Raw genomic sequence first — 9095 nt, forward strand, 5'->3', positions numbered from 1 at the left:
AGAGTGAAGTAAGTCAGAAAGATAAAAAATATATATATTGTATATTAACCACATATATAGAATCCAGAAAAATATTACAGACGAACCTATTTATAGGGAAGAATTGGAGATGCAAGCATAGAGAATGGACGTGTGGAAACAGCAGGGGAAGAAGAGGGTAAGATGAATTGAGAAACTGCCACTGACATATATACACTATCATGTGTGAAATAGGTAACTAGTGGGAAGCTGCTGTTTAACACAGGGAGCCCAACCTGGTCCTCTGTGACAACTTAGAGAGATGGGATTAGAGGAGGGTGGGAGCTCAAGAGGGAGGGGAGATATATATATATATAAAATTATGAAAGATTTGCATTGTTGTACAGCAAAAACCAATACAGCATTGGAAAGCAGTTCAGTTCATTTCAATCGCTCAGTCGTGTCTGACTCTTTGAGACCCCATGAACCACAGCACGCCAGGCCTCCCTGTCCATCACCAACTCCCAGAGTTTACCCAAAGCCATGTCCATTGAGTCAGTGATGCTATCCAACCATCTCATCCTCTGTCGTCCCCTTCTCCTCTTTCCCTCAATTTTTCCCAGCATCAGGGCCTTTTCAAATGAGTCAGCTCTTCGCATCAGGTGACCAAAGTACTGGAGTTTCAGGTTCAACATCAGTCCTTCCAATGAACCCCCAGGACTGATCTCCTTTAGGATGGACTGGTTGGATCTCTTTTCAGTCCAAGGGACTCTCAAGAGTCTTCTCCAACACTGCAGTTCAAAAGCATCAATTCTTCTGCACTCAGCTTTCTTCACAGTCCAACTCTCACATCCATACATGACCACTGGAAAAACCACAGCCTTGACTAGATGGACCTTTGTTGGCAAAGCAATGTCTCTGCTTTTTAATATGCTATCTAGGTTGGTCATAACTTTCCTTACAATGAGTAAGAGTCTTTTAATTTCATGGCTGCAATCACCATCTGCAGTGATTTTGGAGCCCAGAAAAATAAAGTCAGCCACTAACTCCACTGTTTCCCCATCTATTTCCCATGAAGTAATGGGACCGGATGCCATGATCTTAGTTTTCTGAATGTTGAACTTTAAGCCAACTTTTTAACTCTCCTCTTTCACTTTCATCAAGAGGCTCTTTAGTTCTTCTTCACTTTATGCCATAAAGGTGGTATCATCTGCATATCTGAGGCCGTTGATATTTCTCCTGGCAATCTTGATTTCATCTTGTGCTTCCTCTAGCCCAGAGTTTTTCATGATGTACTCTGCATAGAAGTTAAATAAGTAGGGTGACAAAATACAGCCTTGACATACTCCCTTTCCTTTTTGGAACCAGTCTGTTGTTCCATGTCCAGTTCTAACTGTTGCTTCCTGACCTGCATACAGGTTTCTCAAGAGGCAGGTCAGGTAGTCTGGTATTCCCATCTCTTTCAGAATTTTCCAGTTTATTGTGATCCACACAGTCAAAGGCTTTGGCATAGTCAATAAAGCAGAAATAGATGTTTTTCTGGAACTCTCTTGCTTTTTCTACGGTCCAGCGGATGTTGGCAATTTGATCTCTGGTTTCTCTGCCTTTCCTAAAACCAGCTTGAACATCTGGAAGCTCACGGTTCATGTATTGCTGAAGCCTGACTTGGATAATTTTGAGAATTACTTTACTAGCGTGTGAGATAAGTGTAATTGTGTGGTAGTTTGAGGATTCTTGGCATTGCCTTTCTTCGGATTGGAATGAAAACTGACCTTTTCCAGTCCTGTGGCCACTGCTGAGTTTTCCGAATTTGCTGATATATTGAGTGCGGCACTTTCACAGCATCATCTTTTAGGATTTGAAATAGCTCAACTGGAATTCCATCACCTCCACGGGCTTTGTTTGTAGTGATGCTTCCTAAGGTCCACTTTACTTTACATTCCAGGATGTCTGGCTCTAGGTGAGTGATCACACCATCATGATTATATGGGTCATGAAGATACTTTTGTACAGTTCTTCTGTATATTCCTGCCATCTCTTCTTAATATTTTATGCTTCTATTAGGTCCATACCATTTCTGTCTTTTATTGAACCCATCTTTGCATGAAATGTTCCCTCAGTATCTCTAATTTTCTTGAAGAGATCTCTAGTCTCTCCCATTCTACTGTTTTCCTCTATTTCTTTGCATTGATCACTGAGGAAGGCTTTCTTATCTCTCCTTGCTATTCTTTTGAACTCTGCATTCAAATGGGTGTATCTTTCCTTTTCTCCTTTGCTTTTTGCTTCTCTTCTTTTCACAGCTATTTGTAAGGCCTCCTCAGACAGCCATTTTTCTTTTTTGCATTTCTTTTTCTTGGGGATGGTCTTGATCCCTGTCTCCTGTACAATGTCACGAACCTCCGTCCATAGTTCATCAGGCACTCTGTCGATCAGATCTAGTCTGTTAAATCTATTTCTCACTTCCACTGTATAATCATAAGGGATTTGATTTAGGTCATACCTGAATGGTCTAGTGGTTTTCCCCACTTTCTTCAGTTTAAGTCTGAATTTGGCAATAAGGAGTTCATGATCTGACCCATAGCTCCCGGTCTTGTTTTTGCTGACAGTATAGAGCTTCTGTATCTTTGGCTGCAAAGAATATAATCAATCTGATTATTCAGTGTTGACCATCTGGTGATGTCCATGTGTAGAGTCTTCTCTTGTATTGTTCGAAGAGGGTGTTTGCTATGACCAGTGTGTTCTCTTGGCAAAACTCTGTTAGTTTGCCCTGCTTCATTCTGTACTCCAAGGCCAAATTTGCCTGTTACTCCAGGTGTTTCTTGACTTCCTATTTTTGCATTCCAGTCCCCTATAATGAAAAGGACATCTTTTTTGAGTGTTAGTTCTAAAAGGTCTTGTAGGTCTTCATAGAACCATTCAGCTTCTTCAGCATTACGGTTGGGGCATAGATTTGGATTACCATGATATTGAACGGTTTGCCTCGGAAAGCAATTATCCTCCAATTAAAAAAAATTACAAATTCATTTCTCACAGTCCAAGATCAAGCTGCTGGCAGATTTAGTGTTCTGTGAGGGCTCTCTTCCTGGTTTGCAGATATGCCTTCTGACTGTGTGTTCACATAGGCCTTTCCTGGGTACATGTTCATGGACAGAGAAATCCTTCTAGTCTTCCTCTTCTTAGAAGGGACTAATCTCATCATGAGGGTCTATCTTATTGACCTAATCTAAACCTAATTATCTCCAAATTGTAGCCCACCAGGTTCCTCTGTCCATGGCATTTCCCAGGCAAAAATACTGAAGTGGGTTGCCATTTCCTTCTCCAGGGGATCTTCCCAACCCAGAGATCGAACCCTGGTGTCCTACATTGCAGGCAGACTCTTTACCATCTGAGATACCAGGGAAGGCCCCCTCAAACAGCATCACACTGGGGGCCAGCGCTTCATATATGAATTTTTAATATATGAACTTCAATATACGAATAAGTTTCAACATATGAATTTTAGCCCATAACAGGAACCTAACAGGTAAACAGATAATTATAATTAGTTTAATACAAACTAATTTAATTCCAAAAATAACACTTAACTGTGTTCAACAAATATTTATTAATAGACCATTAAAGGAAAGTAAATTTTTGACAGTGGGCAAATATCGAACAGATAGAGAATATTCTCCATGTTATACAAAATGAGCAAACATGCTCTGAGATGATAATTTGTCTAAGATCAAAAACTGAGGGAGACAGGATTTACATATGAATCTACCTAACTTCAGGGCTCCCCAGGTGGTGCTAGTGGTACAGAACTTGCCTGCCAATGCAGAAGACTTAAAAGATGACAGTTTGATTTCTGAGTCGGGAAGATCCCCTGGGGAGGGCACGGCAACCCACTCCAGCATTCTTGCTGGACAGAGGAGCTGGGCGGGCTACAGTCCATCGGGTCACAAAGAGTTGGACACAACTGAAGCGACTTAACACACACGTACTACCTAACTTCAAAATCCAGCCATTTTCCACTGGAACAGGAGAGCTGTAACCAAGGACAACAGCCTCTCCCACTGCCTCTCCTAGGGTGTGTGCAGCATGGCCTTCCCTACCAAGAAAGAGAGTAGCCTCCAAAGCCAGGTGCAAACACACATAGCACACACAACCTTTCTCTGTGTAGGAGGTGACTAAAGCCTGGATGGGATGCTGATACAATAAAGGCAGGTCAGGGAACGAACTGAGAGCACATATCCTAGACCAGTTTGTCTCACCTGGAAAAAGAGAACCTTCCTCTCAGGATGATAGCAGATCCATCAATTTCATCGCTAAACATACTATGACTATAATTCTCAAATAAATTCATAATGCTGAGTAGAGAATAAAAATGCAAACATTTTTGAAATATAAAATCAATATAAAAAAAGTATTTTAGTGTTGAAGCAAACAAAGCCAGGATGGCAACACTGATCCATTCATCTTTCTTCAGCTCTAAAAGAGTCAGTGTTATTCAGGAAATATCAAGATGTAGCAAAACTTTAAGGGTATACATCTGTTCTAGCACTGTGCACAGTAGGTTTTTAATAAATGTGCTGTGGATGAATGGATGGACAAATGGCTAAATGCAGAAAAGAATGAATTAATATTCACATTACTTTATCATTTTTGGAATGTATTATTAAATGTCTTATTTTACTTAGGAATTTAAAATTATTTCTTCACCTTTCAATTAAACATCTATCTGTATTTAATTCTAAGCCTAATTTGTATGATAGTTAAAAGGTCTAAATTTTACCTTTTTAGAAACAAAACAACTACACACTATAATTCTACTTGCAATTTTTAAGATCTGAGGTTCATAAAAATACTACATTTAAAAGGAATTTGGGGAAAACAAATTACTGAGAAGAAAAAAAATTGTGTATATATGATATGATAGTAGAAGAGATGTTAAAAGCTAGGTAAATTTGCTGATTAGTGGTGCAAATTGGGAAGGATAAAAGAAAAAGAGGAAAGCAAAGATCTTCATTTCAATGTACTATTTACGTCATTTCAGTGATAATACAGAGAGTTTCACACAACAATGACTACTCCATTGTACTTTCTGGTCATTATCTATCTCTTGTTTCATAATCTTATTTTGTAAAACTTCTATCTTGCTGGTGTTTTTATAATCCAACTTAAATCATTTTGGGGGAAAAAACGTCATATACACATACATGTGTGCATCTTGGGTCAATGTCTGTCTGACAGTCTCTGTCTCTTTATGTGTCTCTCTTTCCTTCTCTCTCTCTAAATTCTATATATATTATATAGAGATGAGACAATTCTTATGCTAGCTAAATATTTATTTACAAGTTAAACTCTTTTATGTATTTCATATTGTAGTCACAAAATATCTCATGCTCATATAGATGTGAGAAAATCACCTCTGTGGAAAATTCACTTTAATTAATGAGTCTTTGGGTTTTTCAGCACTTGGTTTGCACCTTAGTGATGTGTATGAAAGTGTGGACAGGAGAACTCAGGTATGACGAAGTCTCACAATGTCAGGTGGTCCTGGCTGATTTCCTCCTTTTACTCCTTTCTCAATCTTGAACCAATCAGTTGTTCCATACATGGTTCTAATTGTTGCTTCTTGACCAACATATAAGTACCTCAGGAGACAGGTAAGATGGTCCGGTATTTCCTTCTCTCTAAAAGCGTTCCACAGTTTGTTACAATCCAAACAGTCAAAGGCTTTAGTGTAGCCAATGAAACAGAGGTAGACGGTTTTCTGGAACTCCCTTGCTTTCTCTATGATCCAGTCAATGTTGGCAATTTGCTCTCTGGTTCCTCTTCCTTTTCTAAATTAAGCTTGGACATCTGGAAGTTCTTGGTCCACATAATGTTTAAGCCTAGCATGCAAGATTTTAAGCATGAGCTCACATGATTCATACTAAGCACTTAAAAGACAATTTCATATTTTCCTGCTTTTATTTTCCCTGACTTTTACTTTCGATGAATTAAAACCATTCCAGACACAGTAGGCACTCAATATATACTTCTTGAATAAGTGAATTACTACTACTATTAGCAATTCTATTGAAGACTGAGAAAAGATCATGGGATTTGCCCATTAGACACTAATTGGTGCATTTAGAGATTGCTTAAATGCCTAGGGGTTTTGAACACTTGAAGGAAAGTCAGTTACTTTCCTTCACTTACAAAGCCAGTCAAAGGGTTTTGGTGAGGACATTCTAAATCAAGTAGCATTGTAGTGTACAGAGTTTCTTCAAGTTTTATTGGTTGTTTTTTTTATTCTGAGTGTTAAAGATAATGGCTTCCAGCTAGAAGATAAAAATCTGTTTTATTGACATTAATTTTTTTTTAATTTGCTTTATTTAGAGTTTTTACAGTGTATTACCCCTTCATGTATCACTGCCTTGTCGTGGTGAAGGGGCTTGCATAACTCAATGAAGCTATTAGCCATGCCATGTAGGGCTACCCAAGGACAGGTCCTAGTGGAGAGTTCTGACAAAATGTGATCCACTGGAGGAGGGAATGGCAAACCACTCCAATATACTAGCCCTGAGAACCCCATGAACTGTATAAAGAGGCAAAAAGATATCACACCGAAAAATGAGACCCCAGGTCGGAAGGTATCCAATATGCTACTGGGGAAAAGCGGAGGACAACTATTAATAGCTCTAGAAAGAATGAAGCAGATTGGCCAAAGCAGACACAATGATCAGTTGTGGATGTGTCTGGTGATGAAAGTAAAATTTGATGCTATAAAAACAGTCTTGCACAGGAAACTGGGATGTTAGGTCCATGACTCAAGGTAAATTGCACATGGTCAAGCAGGAGATAGAAGAGTAAACAAATGAACAGGAACGGGTGAATTTAATTCAGATGACCATCAACACAGTGTATTATCTTCAGTCCCTTGAGTCAAGGAATTTGGTTACTACTACCCCATTTTGTTCAGTCACTAAGCCATGTCCAACTTTTGTGATCCCATGGACTGCAGCATACCAGGCCCCTTTGTCCTTCACTATCTCCCAGAGTTTGCTCAAATGCATGTCCACTGAGTTGGTGATGCTATCTAACCATTTCATCCTCTGCTATCCCCTTCTCCTTTTGCCTTCAATTTCTCCCAGAATCAGAGTCTTTTCCAATGAGTCAGCTCTTCGCATCAGGTGTCCAAAGTATTGGAACTTCAGTTTCAGCAACAGTTCTTCCAATGAATATTCAGGGTTGAGTTCCTTTAGGACTGACTGATTTGATCTCCTTGCAGTCCAAGGGACTTTACATGACTACTGGAAAAATCATAGCTTTGACCATACTGACCTTCATTGGTAAAGTGATCATTAAAGATGCACAAATGGAGATTCAGAGTTGAGTGACCTTTATGGCATGAGTTCAGTGGCTTAAGTTCATAAGTCATATCCTGAGGTCTTTGTGAAGTTTTGAGAATACTGTTCTTTCCTCAAAATCCAACTTGGACCAGAGAACATCCATCCTCCTGCTAGTCCAGTGCCAGTGGCAGATGCTAATAGTTCACCTGCTCCCTGTAAGCTGCCACAGAAAAATCTGCCATTTTCTTGGAAAATATCAGGAAAGTCTTCTTTGAAAGCTTTCCTGTAAAGAAGGTACAAGCTTTAACTTCTGGTCTCAACCCACTGGTTAAATAGAAAAATTCATCTCCATACTGGTATACTATAAATTTGTACCACTGTCTGTGGTGTTGGGCTGCTTGAATTTACATCATAGTTTTACCCCTAACTAGATGCACACTAAAAAGTAATGTTCAAAATTCTCCAAGCAAGGCTTCAGCAATACCTGAACCGTGAACTTCCAGATGTTCAAGCTGGTTTTAGAAAAGGCAGAGGAACCAGAGATCAAATTGCCAACATCCGCTGGATCATCAAAAAAGCAAAGAGTTCCAGAAAAACATCTATTTCTGCTTTATTGACTATGCCAAAACCTTTGACTGTGTGGATCACAACAGACTGTGGAAAATTCTGAAAGAGATGGGAATACCAGACCACCTGACCTGCCTCTTGAGAAACCTGTATGCAGGCCAGGAAGCAGCAGTTAGAACTGGACATGGAACAACAGACTGGTTCCAAATAGGAAAAGGAGTACATCAAGGCTGTATATTGTCACCCTGCTTATTTAACTTATATGCAGAGTACATCATGAGAAATGCTGGGCTGGAAGAAGCACAGGCTGGAATCAAGATTGCCAGGAGAAATATCAATAACCTCAGATATGCAGATGACACCACCCTTACGGCAGAAAGTAAAGAAGAACTAAAGAGCCTCTTGATGAAAGTGAAAGAGGAGAGTGAAAAAGTTGGCTTAAAGCTCAACATTCAGAAAACGAAGATCATGGCATCTGGTCCCATCACTTCATGGGAAATAGATGGCGGAAACAGTGGCTGACTTTATTTTGGGGGGCTCCAAAATCACTGCAGATGGTGACTGCAGCCATGAAATTAAAAGACGCTTACTCCTTGGAAGGAAAGTTATGATCAACCTAGATAGCATATTGAAAAGCAGAGACATTACTTTGCCAACAAAGGTCTGTCTAGTCAAGGCTATGGTTTTTCCTGTGGTCATGTATGGATATAAGAGTTGGACTGTGAAGAAAGCTGAGCGCCAAAGAATTGATGTTTTTGAACTGTGGTGTTGGAGAAGACTCTTGAGAGTCCCTTGGACTGAAAAGAGATCCAACCAGTCCATCCTAAAGGAGATCAGTCCTGGGTGTTCACTGGAAGGACTGATACTGAAGCTGAAACTCCAATACTTTGGCCATACTGACGCAAAGATACTGATGCAAAGAGCTGACTCATTTGAAAAGACCCTGATGCTCGGAAAGATTGAGGGTAAGAGAAGGGGACGACAGAGGATGAGATGGTTGGATGGCATCACCGACTCAATGGACATGAGTTTGTGTAAACTCTGGGAGTTGGTGATAGACAGGGAGGCCTGGCGTGCTGCAGTTCATGGGGTCACAAAGAGTAGGACACGACTGAGCAACTGAAGTAAGTAAGTGAGATGCACAACCTTGGACATGTTATTCATGTCTCTGAGACTAGTTTCTCATCTTTAAAATGGGGAATTTAGAAAATAACACCTACTCTATAAGCTTTTCACTATGATTAAATGAGG

Source organism: Bos mutus, chromosome 4 (assembly GCF_027580195.1).
Source record: "Bos mutus isolate GX-2022 chromosome 4, NWIPB_WYAK_1.1, whole genome shotgun sequence".
Lineage (NCBI taxonomy): Eukaryota > Metazoa > Chordata > Mammalia > Artiodactyla > Bovidae > Bos > Bos mutus.